Source organism: Globicephala melas, chromosome 6, assembly GCF_963455315.2.
Source record: "Globicephala melas chromosome 6, mGloMel1.2, whole genome shotgun sequence".
NCBI lineage: Eukaryota > Metazoa > Chordata > Mammalia > Artiodactyla > Delphinidae > Globicephala > Globicephala melas.
Window position 1 is genome coordinate 112,498,931 of NC_083319.1, and position 13,938 is coordinate 112,512,868.

The following is a 13,938-nucleotide window of genomic DNA, read 5'->3' on the forward strand; positions in this document are numbered from 1 at the left end:
TAAGCCTAGATGTGTCTCAGAATTCCCCCAGCATGAGTCTGTGGTGCGTTTCTTTTCTGCAGATTAGCTGAGTACAGGTTCCTGGGATCCAACAGGAAGTCCTGGTGTTAACTGCCCACTAGGTAACACGCACCTCGTCGTCTCGTGGTGCCTACACATGAACAGTAGGACATCGCCTTGATCAGTAGAGAAGTCTGCCCAGCGAAGACATAGGCATTTGCTTGTTGAAAAGCATCCTTCATATTGATATTGGTACACATAATCTTTTGACTCGTTGAAAAGTGGTGTTTTTCAGTAAAGCAAAACAGTCCTTTTTTGTAAAGTTCAAGTGATAATCTTCAGATGAAAGGCCAAAAAGTGCTTATAAATTTGGGGGAATAATCCTGAAGCATGTATGTTATTCAAACTCTTTCAGATTAATATGAATCTCTCTGAAATAGAAAACGAAGGTATCTATCCTGTTTTGCAGTTAATATGATTCTGCATTCATCAACCCTTAACGAATTCTCCCTCATACAGTCGATTAGTGACCAGCTGAACCAAATAATGTCCTTTATTTTTTTGCAAAATTTTATTTCATTTTAATTAATCAGATGATGATAAGGTTCGGACACACAAAACAGGATTCAACAGAAAGCCAGTCCCTCTTTAGTAATTCAACTTTCTTTTAGTTTACAGAGCACCACTGCACACTCTCAAGTCCTGCCCTGTGAGCAATTCCAAGGTCAAGCAGGCACTTCCTAACTGCAGAGGTACCGAGAGAAAGCAGTTCTGTCAAACTGTGTGTTTACAGACACGTATCTTTATTGGATGTTCGTAAGGGCCAAGGAAACACTAGACTCCAAGAGCATAAAAATGAACAAGACCTGGTTCCTGTCCTTAAAACTTTTTAGAAAGTACTTAAGGTACGTAGTAAATATCTACAGTAGATGATTTTTCCAAAAGTAATAAATGTTGGAGAAAAGGTGGCACACCCTCAGAGATGTTAGGGATTGAAAAGAGTAGCTCAAGATTAGATTGCAACATCATCGTGAAACACATGCCTCAGATGTTTGTCTTCTGCTACTGGTGATCATGGAGTGTGAAACTCCAGAGCAGCACGGATCTCATTACAAGAGGAAGAACTACCAACACCCCGTTCTTGGTAAAAACACTTACTTAATGTTAAAGAGAGGCCAGAATGAAGACAGGGTTTTGCTCTGTGGATAAAACTGATTATGTCCTGTGAAGCATAAATCCACTTAATCCAGCTCTCAAGAAATGCCTAGCACTGCGGTCAGGCATCTAAGATACCATTCCTTGTGCCTATAAGGAAACACTACACCTGTGGGGAAGCAAGAATTTTATTATATTTTATTTGATCAGAATATTATAACTTGCAGGAAAAAAATCTAGTTGGTTCAGGTTTATGTTGTATTTTGAAAGTCTGTTCTTGTTCAAACAGACATAGCTCTATAGAAGCATCAGCTCTTGTATATAATGCTCAAATTTGCACCTCACTATCAAATCCATTAAAAGTGAATCTTGGGGCTTCCCTGGTGGCGCAGTGGTTGTGAGTCCGCCTGCCGATGCAGGGGACACGGGTTCGTGCCCCGGTCTGGGAAGATCCCACATGCCGCGGAGTGGCTGGGCCTGTGAGCCATGACCGCTGAGTCTGCGCGTCCGGAGCCTGTGCTCCGCAACGGGAGAGGCCACGACAGTGAGAGTCCCGTGTACCGCAAAAAAAAAAAAAGTAATAAATGCCCTCATGGATAGAGAACTGAAATCCTAGTAAAAGTCAAGGGAGGAATGCCATACTTTTGACTGGGAGAAATCAGGAGAACTCTGAATAAAAAAGTAATTTCAGGGGATCTCCCTGGTGGCGCAGTGGTTAAGAATCCACCTGCCAATGCAGGGGACACGGGTTCAATCCCTAGTCCGGGAAGACCCCACACGCCGCGGAGCAACTAAGCCCGAGCTCCACAACTACTGAGCCTGCGCTCTAGAGCCCATGAGCCACAACTACTGAGCCCACGTGCCGCAACTACTGAAGCCTGTGCGCCTAGAGCCCGTGCTCTGCAACAAGAGAAGCCACCGCAATGAGAAGCCCGCGCACCACAACGAAGAGTAGCCCCCGCTTGCTGCAACTAGAGAAAAAGCCCGCACGCAGCAACAAAGGCCCAATGCAACCAAAACTAAATAAATAAAAATTAAATTGAAAAAAAATAGTAATTTCAGATCATCTGTGACGGGTAGTTGGGATTTCGGCAGATGGAGACGGACTGGATGTGAGGTGAAAGGTGAAGGCAATAAAGGGCCCAGAGGGCCGTCTGTTGGGCTGGAGTGGGGAACGCGGGGCGCAGGGGAGAAGTGGGTTGAGGTCTCCTAAAGGCCAGTGTGCAGAGTGGACAGGACAGACCTCTGCTTTGGAAAGATGCTCGGGAGAGAGTGAAGCCCCTCGTGGGGGTTTCAGAGGCTCTTGATGAGGGTCTGAACCCGGTGAGTGGCAGGAACGGCAGGGTGATCTGCCTGGACCTGAGAGATGTTTCTGAGGGCCTCGTCGGGGGCTTGGGCCACAGTAGTTTCTGGAGTAAGAGGGTAGGAGAAGCAGAAATAAATTGGAGGTTTTAAGCCTGGATGGCTAAGAGAATCACATTGCCGTCAGAGAAGCGGGGAGGAGAACGTAAGAAAAATCGAACACTTGGAACAGTTACACCCATTACTGCTGTGATGTTTGCAAGTCCTTTCCGGCTGCTTGAGATTGACAGATACGTGTCTATAAACACGTAGATGGACCACTGCTTTCTCTCGGTACCTCTGCAGTTAGGAAGTGCCTGCTTGTTCTTGGACCTGCGCACAGGGCAGGACTTGAGAGTGTGCAGTGGCGCTTTGTAAACTGAAAATACGATACAAACAACACTGAACAATAGAATCAGTGATTTGTCTTCTGTTGGAGGTAGAGACTCATCTATTTGATATATTGGCGTATTCGTTACTAGAAAATCCTGCTGTTGTTCAAAAGTCCCCAAGCCAGGGGTTTATAAAGACATGTTGAGCAAACAGCAGAGTCACATGGCTTAGTTAGGGTGCCTTGGGCTGCCAGGAAGGTAGAAAACACTATTCAAAGTGACTGAAGCAACGTTAGGATTTTTTTTTTTTTTTTTGTACTCTCACATGATAAGAGCTCTGGCGGTGGAGAGTTTCTCAGGGTGATTAAATCATCAGCCTAATTAAGTACTGAGGTTTTATCCAGCCTCCAACAGTTCCATTTCCCCTGGACCTTCACTGGCTTCCCTCATGGTCTCCAGGTGGAAAAGCAAGTACAGGCATCACCCTTCACACTCGGCATTCGGAAACAGAAAATACAAAAGGGCCATTTCTTCTTATTCTTGTTTGTTCGTTCTGTTTGTTTTAAGGAAGGGAAGTCTTTCTCAGAAGTACACCCAGCTGAGCTGGTCAGACATCTCTTTTTTTCCCTGGACTGAGTGAAATGCCTGTCCCTAAATCAGTCCCTGGCTTATATCAACCATGATGAACCCCCCGTGGACGGGGCCAGTCTCGCCTGAAATCTAACCACGTCAGCTATGAAGAGGGGTGAGGAGGCCTGAGCAAAACCAGGGTTATATTAGAAAGGAGGGCAGTAGAGGCAGATGGAGGCTGGGAGGCCTCAGTGGCATTCGCTGTAATGCCAGTGGTAGGAGGTGGAGAGGGAGAGGATGAACAGCTAGAGGGTGGATTTTCTTTTAGCATTTTACATCAATGTATTGAGAAATTGAGAGCAACCTGCCCTTATTTTCTGCCACTCAGGGAAGTCTCGTAGCCATAGAAACAAGGACCACTTGGAATCAAGTTCTCCAGCCACAGCCATGGTTTGTCAGGGAATTCTACACCCTCAGGGAGCTGGCGCTCTTCTTAGGAGGATGTGGGACTCGGGCTGCCAGGCTGGCTGGGACGGGCAGCTCTGCAACAAGCACAGTCACCCAGCGCAGGGAAAGGGCTTCAGGTTCTAAATGCTCTCTTGGGAGCAGAGAGAAGGCAGCCCGTGGGAACAGCGGACAGGCAGGCTTTGTCAGAAAAGTGGAGTCGTTGATTCTGTCACGAATGCCTAAATGGTCATTATGCTGTGGTTCAGAATAGAAGTGCCGCAGCCTCTGATGTTCCGTTTACACTCCCTTGATACAAGCATCGCGACACGTCAGACTGTCTCGGGTTTGTTTAAACCCATCGTCCTCAAATTCATGAGAGTATTTGCATGTGAATCCAGCTTCCCTTTCTGTTTGTCGTGCCTCCGGGACTTTTCTTACCTGATGAGGGGGTGGCTGATACATGTGTGAGGTGTGGGTAGAATGAAGATTGCATGCAGAACTGAACTCTTGGCGTCTTCATGTCAATCTGAAGATATGTGCATTGGCCATCACCGGGCAATATGAAAGCCTGAAAAATGCATGCCCAACTGTCCAAATCCAACTGCCTGGACACCTATTCTTAGAAGCAGGGTAATAGACCACCCTGTCTACACTCGCTGGGTCATAGAGAAACTACCACTACCAGGTTATCCAGGACACCCTGGCCCACTTGCTGGCTGGACTGTTCTCCATTCCTCTCTAGCCACGTTCTTATAAATCAACGTGAAGAATATATATCAATATACCGATATCAAAATACAATACTGCAGCACATAACAACGATGGTCATGACGACCACTGTTGTTCATTTAACAGATGTTGTTACTTGCCTACTCGTATGTCTGCCATATTCTGGGTGTTGCAAACTGGCAGTGAACAGGCAGGGTCCCCACCCTTAGTTTTTTTTTTTTTTTTTTCAGATATATACCGAGGAGTGGAATTTCTGGGTCATATGGTAGTTCTATTTTTAATATTTCGAGAAACCTCCATACTGTTTTCCACAGTGGCTGCACCAATTTACATTCCCTCCAAGAGTGTAGGGGGGTTCCCTGTTCTCCACATCCTTAACAACATTTGTTTATTTGTGTTCCTTTTGTTGATGGCCATTCTGACAGGTATGTGATGATACCTTGATGTGCATTTCCCTCATGATTAGCGATGTTGAGCATCTTTTCAGGTGCCTGTTGGCCATCTGTCTGTCTTCTTTGGAAAAATGTCTGCTCAGGTCTTCTGCCCATTTTTGGATTGGGTTGTTTTTTTTTTTTGATGTTGAGTTGTGTGAGCTGTTTATATATGTTGGATACTAACCCCTTATCAGTCATATCATTTGCAAATATTTTCTCCCACACGGTAGGTCTTTTCATTTTGTCGATAATTTCCTTTGCTGTGTAAAAGCTTTTAAGTTTCATGAGGTCCCCTTTGTTTATTTTTGCTTTTATTTCCTTTGCTTTAGGAGACAGATCCAAAAAAATATTGCTACGAGGTATGTCAAAGAGTTTTATGGTTTCCAGTCTTACGTTTAGGTCTAATTTTTTTAGTGTAGAGAGAGGGAATTTAATAAATAATGGCAGAGGGAGTATTTAGTAAGTGATGGTACCTTCCTTATACACTGACACTCTGCTGGAGTACATGGGGTGTTTATAACATTTCACTGACTTTCTACTGTACTTTATTTCCCCTTCAGTTTTATTGAGATATACTTGACATATAACAGTGTATTAGTTTAAGGTATGCAACATAATTATTTTGTGTATGTATACATTGCAAAATGACCACCGCAGTAAGTTAATATCCATCACCTCGCCTAGTTACAAAGTTTTTTTGAGCGTATGAGGGAACTTTTAAGATTTGTTCTCCTAGCAACTTTCATGTATGCAGTACAGTGTTGTTAACTATAGTCACTGTGCTGTGCGTGACATCCCCAGGACTTATTTATTTTACAACTGGGAGTTTGTACACTTTGACCCCCTTCACCCATTTCTCTCACCCTCCACCCCCGCCTCTGGCAACCACCAATCTGTTCTGTTTCCATGAGTTTGTTTGTTTTAGATTCCACATATAAATGAGATCATACCATGTTCGTCTTTTTCTGTCTGACTTGCTTCATTTAGCATAATCCCCTCAAGTTCCATCCACATTGTCACAAATGGCAAGATTTCCATCTTTCTTACGGCTGAACAATATTCTATTACACATACACATATGTGTGTGTGTGTATATATGTATAGTGATATATGTATAGTATGCATATATGTATTACATATATATTTGTAGATAGAGATGTATAGATTTCTTTATCCATTCGTCAGTGGACACTTAGGTTGTTTCTATGTCTTGGCTACTGTGAATACTGCTGCAGTGAGTATGAGGGTACAGATATTTCTTCATGATAGTGATTTCATTTCCTTTGACTAAATACCCAGAAGTAGGATTGCTGGATCATATGGTAGTTTTATTTTAAAAGTTTTGAGGAACTTCCGTACCATTTTCCATCGTTGTTGCACCAATTTATGTTCCCACCAGCGATGCACAAGGGATCCCTTTTCTTCACAACCTCACCAGCACTTGTTATTTTTAGTCATTTTGATAATGGCCATTCTGACAGGTATGAAGCAATATCTCATTGTGGTTTTGATTTGCATTTCCCTGTTGATTAGTAACGTGGAGCATCTTTTTATGTGCCTGTTGGCCATTTGTATGTCTTTTTTCGGAAGAATGTCTATTCAGGTCCTTTGCCTATTTTTAAGTCAGATTTTTTTCTATTGGGTCTTATGAATTCTTAAAATATTTTTTGATATTATTAACCCTTTATCCGATATATGATTTGCATATATTTTCTCCCATTCCATAATTGCCTTTTCATTTTGTTGATGGTCTTCTTTGCTGTGCAGAAGATTTTTAGTTTGAAACAGTTCCACTCGTTCATGTTTTCCTTTTGTCGCCTTTGCTTTTGGTGTCAGATTCAAAAAATCATTGCCAAGGCCAGCGTCTAGGAGCTTACTGCCTGTGTTTTCTAGGAGTTTTATGGTTTCAGGTCTTACATTCAAGTGTTTGCTCCATTTTGAGTTGATTTTTGTGTGTGGCCTAAGACAGGGGTCCATTTTCATTCTTTTGCATGTAGCTGTCCAGTTTTCCCACCGTTTTATATTCTTGGCTCTTTTGTTGTAAATTAATTGACCATATAGACAGGGAAAAGACTTGAATTCTCTAAATCTGAAACTTTCCTATAACTGTTGTCGTCCCTAAAATCGGCTCATAGACTTTGTAAACGTAGAACCTTGGGTCTGTACAAATTATATTCTTTTTTTTTCTTTCCTCTGATGTGGCATCTTGCTGTTCAAGAGAAAAACATTCCCAGATGTCCCAGCCAGATTTGAAAGCTCCATCCATCTTCAGTGTGTCAGCACACTGAGTTGAGCAAGCCACCTCCCTAGAGCTGTCAACAGACAATTCTTTTTCAGACTGGTAGGTCTTAGGACACTGAAACTGGTCATCAGTTGAAACAACAGAAAAAAGGGGCGGGGGGGAAGGAAATTAAGAATACATGCTGTAGAGTTTGACTGTTCTTAAAATCTGAAAGTTGAAGTTATCATATACAAAGGGCAACATTTTGTAGGGAGGCTCTGGTTTTTGAATCCCATCTATCTATAGATGTATTATTTATGAATAGCTTTCCACTGAGATGGCCCAAGTTTTGTCTGGAAATAGCATCTTGCCATTACCTTTTACTTCTCAGCTGTCTTAAGGATCAGTGAGCAAATATAACTGTCAAACATACAAGCTCCCCAGAGTATTGAGGTACATAATATTATCAGCCACGATTTTGGCCATTAACATAAAATTCTGGGGAACATGCTTTTTTGTTTGTTTGTTTCTTTGTGTGTTTGTTTCCCAATGGCGTGTAAAAATGAAATATCAGGGTAAAAATGTACTGATTCGCCAGGTTGAAATCTCTCAGAAGCTGAGACATATTTCCAATGGTTTCCCACATAACTATTTTAGACCAAAATATTTCTCCAGATTGGACTTGTGCCTAATCATACAATCAGATTGCTTCAACCACCCAGATGCTTATGGGCAAAAATAATAACTCCACATCAAGTTATTATTAGCTTCTTCTGTCTGAATCATGGCTAAGTTCTCTTTGTCTTCAGAAGTGATATTGGCATAATCAAATTACAATCCATTTGAATATTTTCTTCCCAGCTTGTGCCCCTCTTAGCAGCTCTCAGTTAGAAAGCCTCTCATAAATGAACGAAGCATCCTTTCGTAAGCTTAGTCAGTTCACCCATAAAACTTGAAACTTTCAGGAAGTCTGACCTACTGTATATGTTATGGTAACAAGCTTTTTACTTAAAAAACATTGGTATTGGATATAGCTACTATTATTTTAGGTCTAGGGTTGTAACACTGAAGCTAATCACCCCGGAGGATGAGAGATTCTGAAACAGTGAGAATTACCTGTTACACAAGGTATCTCAGTCAGGATGGTCAAGTCATTTGTGTAAGTTGGCAGTGCCCTTTATCTTTAGAGCATGACGTACAGGGACCACCGTATAAAGGTGAAGTGTGTGTGCATATTTAATTGGAGTGATCATCTGGGAAGTTTTCTTTCACTTGGTTTTAAATAAGCTTCCAGTCTTGAGGTAACAATTCTAAGCCACATAAAATCCTCTCTATTAGTGGACAGAATACAGATACGTTAATTTGAAATATAGTTGTTTCATTATTCAGAAGGTATGAATCGGGTCTTACTTTTAAAGGCAGAATTTGTGTTTTTCCAGACTAGCAGTTCAGGTTTAACATGAGTTACTGGCCTAATTAACTCTTTTGTGAAGTAGCTCTTTGAGGAAATTGGGCCAAATTAAACCCAATTAAACTGGGATCTTTGTTTTGTCAGTTTCCCTTCTTCCCGGAGTCCCCCCTACCCACCCCCCTTCCTGATGCCCCTGCTTTCAAGAGTCCTGTCTCAGCCCACACTTCTTCCAGGCCTTATGTTCATCCAGCTATTCAGTGAATCTCCAAGTAAGTTTTGAATCTGATAACTGTTTAAACAACATCAAAGACATATCACCAGTGGTGGGATTTCAGGCAGATGATAGGCAGTTGGACCCAGGCGGTGTGCTGGGAAAGAATCTGAAATGAGGTTTATGAATCCACCTGCCACCTCTTAGGTTCTAAGTGTCAGAGATGAAGGATGTTGAGGACACCCCATCACTCCTGTGTCTGCCTGCCACAAACTTTTCCAGACCAACCCCCAACCAATGCCCTTAAAATAGAAAGGCCAGAACTATTGGCTCACTCTGACCTAGCATTCTTGTGTCAATAAAATATTAACAACTATAAATAACTTAAAAGGCCGTGACTGGGAAAAATGGCAAAGCACAAGTTCATTCTTCAGTGACAGAGAAGAGTAACATTTTAAATCAGATTGAAGCACTGACAGTATTTAATAAAATGTTTCTAAGCAACAAGGTAGAAGAATCAAAGAGCTTCAATAGACCTAACATTCATAGAATAAAAAGGAATCCAAAAATAGTCTCACTTTCTTGTAAGCAATTCAGTCTGGAAGGTAAAACAAACTCGTTCCCAAAACTCAGCCTATTGAATAATCTTCTCTTTCTAAACATCCCATGTATGGTTTCAGCATGGTATAACCATGTTAGTAGCCAAGTTTTAATATGCATGAAAACCTTGGAGAGTAAATACTGGGGAACAGCAATGATTTAAATGCCCTGGGCATGAGATACACCCTCTTCCACCCTTGTTATCAAGATAACTTACAAATAAAAAGGAACACTCAGTACTCTCTCTTATGTGGACTTTAGGCGCATCTAAGTGGAAGTTTTGATATTCCGTTGCTAATGACACCCTCGCTTTGTCAGCAAGAAAGACTTTCTAAAGAAAATTTTCAATGTCTATAATAGACCCAAATAAGTACTTAGTAGATTCAAGTCTAGAAGAGAATATGCCATCTTTTCATGTCATCTTAATGCCACAAAAGCAAGAATGCTTTAATACTTGTAGAGCCATTTTCCCACAACTGTGTCTTTGAAATGACAGCTTAGAAATCCACGAATATTCTCATAGCTTCCTCAAGAGACGGCTACAGTATGTGTGAATGTCTAGTCTGTGCAGAAGGCTTGTGGCATACAAATGGGTATTCTTGGCTCACTTTTACTCTGCACCAGAAAACATGTATAATGGGCTCAAGAAAGAGAAAAAGGAGCTGCTTTTCCGGCTGTTGGTCTGGTTGACAAACTAGTACTAGGTGCTTTGATGTCTCTGTTTCTGCTGCCACTGGAATTTGGTACAGGAAGTCAGGTAGGGGACCACGCAGGTCATTTCACTAGAGAGAAAGGCATTTAGTGAAATCCATCCATCCATCCTTCCATCCATCCATCCCTCCATCCATGCAGGAAGCTTAGTTTTTAGAGTCATTTATTTAATTAACCACTTTTTAGAAAACTCGCGAAAAATATGTGTTTGGGGTTTTTTTATTTTGTTTTGTTTTTTCCTTTTGTGATTGGTTTATTTCATTTAGCCTATGTCTTCAAGTTTCATCCATGTTGCAGCATGTATCAGAATTTTCTTCCTTTTTAAGGCTGAATAATTGTGTAGACTTTTTTTTATTGAAGTATAATTGATTTACAATGTTTCAAATGTACAGCAAAGTGATTCAGTTATATATATTTATTCTTTTACAGATCCTTTTCCATTATAGGTTATTACAAGATATTGAACATAGTTCCTTGTGCTATGCAGTAGGTCCTTGTTGTTTATCTATTTTATATATAGTAGTGTGTATCTGTTAAACCCAAATTCCCAATTTATGCCCCCCTTCCCCTTTGGTAACCATAAGTTTGTTTTCCAAGTCTGTGAGTCTGTTTCTGTTTTATAAATAATTCATTCGTATTATTTTATAGATTCCACATATAAGCAATACTATATATTTGTCTTTCTCTGTCTTACTTCACTCAGTATGATAATCTCTAGGTTCATCCATGTTGCTGCAAATGGCATCATTTCATTCTTTTTTATGGCTGAGTAGTATTCCATTGTGTATGTATGTACCACATCTTCTTTATCCATTCATCTGTCAATGGACATTTAGGTTGTTTCCATGTCTTGGCTATTGTAAATAGTGCTGCTGTGAACCTTGAGGTGCATGTGTCTTTTTGAATTAGGGTTTTCTCTGGATATATGTCCAGTAGTAGGATTCTTGGATCATATGGTAGCTCTATTTTTAGTTTTTTAAGGAACCTCCATACTGTTCTCCATAGTGGCTGCACCAATTTACATTCCCACCAACAGTGCAAGAGGGTTCCCTTTTCTCCGCACCCTCTCCAGCATTTATTGTTTGTAGATGTTTTGATGATGGCCATTCTGACCGGTGTGAGGTGACACCTCATCGTAGTTTTGATCTGCATTTCTCTAATGATGAGTGATGGGGAGCATCTTTTCATGTGCCTCTTGGCCATCTGTATGTCTTCTTTGGAGAAATGGCTATTTAGACCTTCTGACCATTTTTTGATTGTGTCGTTTGTTTGTTTGTTTTGATATTGAGATGTATAAGCCGTTTGTGTATTTTACAAATTAATCCCTTGTTGGTCTCATCATTTGCAAATATCTTCTCCCAGTGTATAGGTGTCTTTTCATTTTGTTTATGGTTTCCTTTGCTGTGCAGCAAAACTACATATGTTGTGTGTCCACTGAAGCTCACCAGAGGTGACTCATGAGACTGAGGGCACACAGCTCTGGTCCCAGCCTCGTGATCACACACCTCCTGTCAAAACAAGCCTGACTTCCCTCCCAGGTCATGCCTTTAGACTCTGTACACAAATTCTAGAACTGTTGATTTGATCCTTTAAACTACCTTCAATTTCAAAATGATCCACTTCACCTGCCCTGGTCTTTTTGCATGAGGCTGCTTGGAGGACGTTTTTGTGCCAAGGGCTTGATATTATGGTTTTTGTTGTTTTTATTATTCCTACCACTTCCTAATATATCTCAGTGAACGTGGAAAGTCATCACAAAGTAAACGGTCTAAATTTTTTATAGAAGATGATGAGATTAGCACAATGTCCATTTAAAAGTGCTTCCCCAGAACCCGGAATTGAGCTGCCAGCTGCTCCCACCGTTTTCCTGAGGTCACAGTGTACCTCCACCACTTTCTTAAGCATTGTGCATCTTAGGTTCTATACTAAGTACCTGAGGGATGATAACATCGTGGAGTTTTCATTCAGACCTTCTGCCCATGTGATGCTGTCTGTCCTGATGTCAGCATGTGCATCTAAATGGTACCACACGGCACAGCAAAGCATTAGGTCAACCACAGCTCAGGGCGGTAAAAACAGTGCTGAGTTGATGGGGAAATTAAACTGCCGTAATATATGGCATTTTATCTTTGCGAGTCAAACCACAGAATATGCTTGGCCTTGTTCTAGATTAGCCTTAAAACGTCCCATGTAGGTTAGGACCTCGCCTGGGAGACCCTGCCCCTGACCCCATGGGGTAGCCCCATTGCTGGTTTCTTCCAGAGTCTAGACTCTTACGTCGTCATTGGAGAAATCAGAAGAGTTGCTGGACCAGAAAGTACTCTCTTCGGGCACGCGAGAGGGAACAGTGAAGAACGCTGAATAGGGAAGCAAGAGACTTGTCTATCTGGACCAGCCCAGAACCAGCCGTGTGAGCTGTGTGCGCACAGTTTAGATCACATTCCTTGCCGTTTCAGGTGGCCCTAAAGGGCTTCTGGTCTCCACACAGATCAGTCTCCCGGGGTGGCCTTCAGTTTCAGCCTCTGTTCTGCCCCCGCTGTCTGAGGGGTGGCCCCGTGCAGGGGTCAGGTGTCCAGACTCTGTGGTCAGGCTACCTGCTTTGAATCCTAGGTGTGCCCCTGGCCAGCTGAGCAGGTAACCCCACCTCTCTGGACCTCAGCTTCCCCATCTGTCAGCGAGGTAGTAACAGGAGTCGCCTTGTAGGGTGGTGGTTAGGATCGAGTGAGTGGAAACGGCCCTGTCCTTGGTGCCCACAGGGAGTACGTGCTAGGTGTTTGCTAAAGAACAGCTGTCCCTTCACTTTCAAGCCTGACTTTAAACCCACGTGCTCCACGGCACTTTCCCGAGGCGATGCACCTGGTTTAAGGATCAGTGAGCAATGGTTGAGTTGAGTTAGCAGTTCCGACGCTTGATGTATCCAGAGAATGGGAGAGCAGTGAGACTGATTTTCCTCTGATGCTTGATCTGTTCGTGGTCCCCCGCTTGGATTCCTCCTTCTCCTACCTCTGTGTCCCCATGGGTGTGTGAGCCTGGGATGCTGTTCTTGACACCCTCACCACTTCTCCTGGCAAACTTCCACTCCTCAGGATGCAGCCCAAACGTCACCTCTTCCATGAAGCCTTCCCTGACTCCCCAGCTAGGAAGGTGCTCTCTTCACAGCAGTTTTTGTTTGTTTGTTTTGTTTTTGCGGTACGCGGGCCTCTCACCGCCGCGGCCTCTCCCGTTGCGGGGCACAGGCTCCGGACGCGCAGGCTCAGCGGCCATGGCTCACGGGCCCAGCCGCTCCACGGCACGTGGGATCTTCCCGGACCGGGGCACGAACCCGTGTCCCCTGCATCGGCAGGCGGACTCTCAACCACTGCGCCACCAGGGAAGCCCCACAGCAGTTTTTATAAATGCCCACAGAATTCTTCGACATTCCCCGCACTGAGAGTTTGGGTCCACGTCCGTCCTCTTGCTTCTGGGCAGGCTTCATCCAACAGAGTCTGTGGCAGGAGAGACACTGGTGTCTTATGAGGCTGGGCCCTGAAAGACAATGTGGCTTCCACCCTGTTGGCTGGAACTCATCCCCTTGGAGCTGTGAGGAAGCCTAGCTCTTTGCAGAGGCCATGTGTACACACCCGGTGGGCAGACCTGGTCGTCCTGTTTCCAGGTGGGGCCCCTCCTCCATGCTCCGTGCCTCTCCAAATCCCTAACCCACCGAATCCGTGAGAATAATACGATGGTTGCCTTATGCCGCTAAGTCCTGGGCTAATTTATTATCATCCAGCAAAAGG

The 13,938-nt window shown here is 43.1% G+C and overlaps 1 protein-coding gene across 1 annotated transcript in view; it reads left to right on the forward strand.

Annotated features, from left to right (window-relative positions):
- The window catches only part of MFAP3L (microfibril associated protein 3 like), a 71,301-nt gene that overhangs the window by 54,309 nt on the left and 3,054 nt on the right, over positions 1 to 13,938 (forward strand). The window lies entirely within an intron of this gene.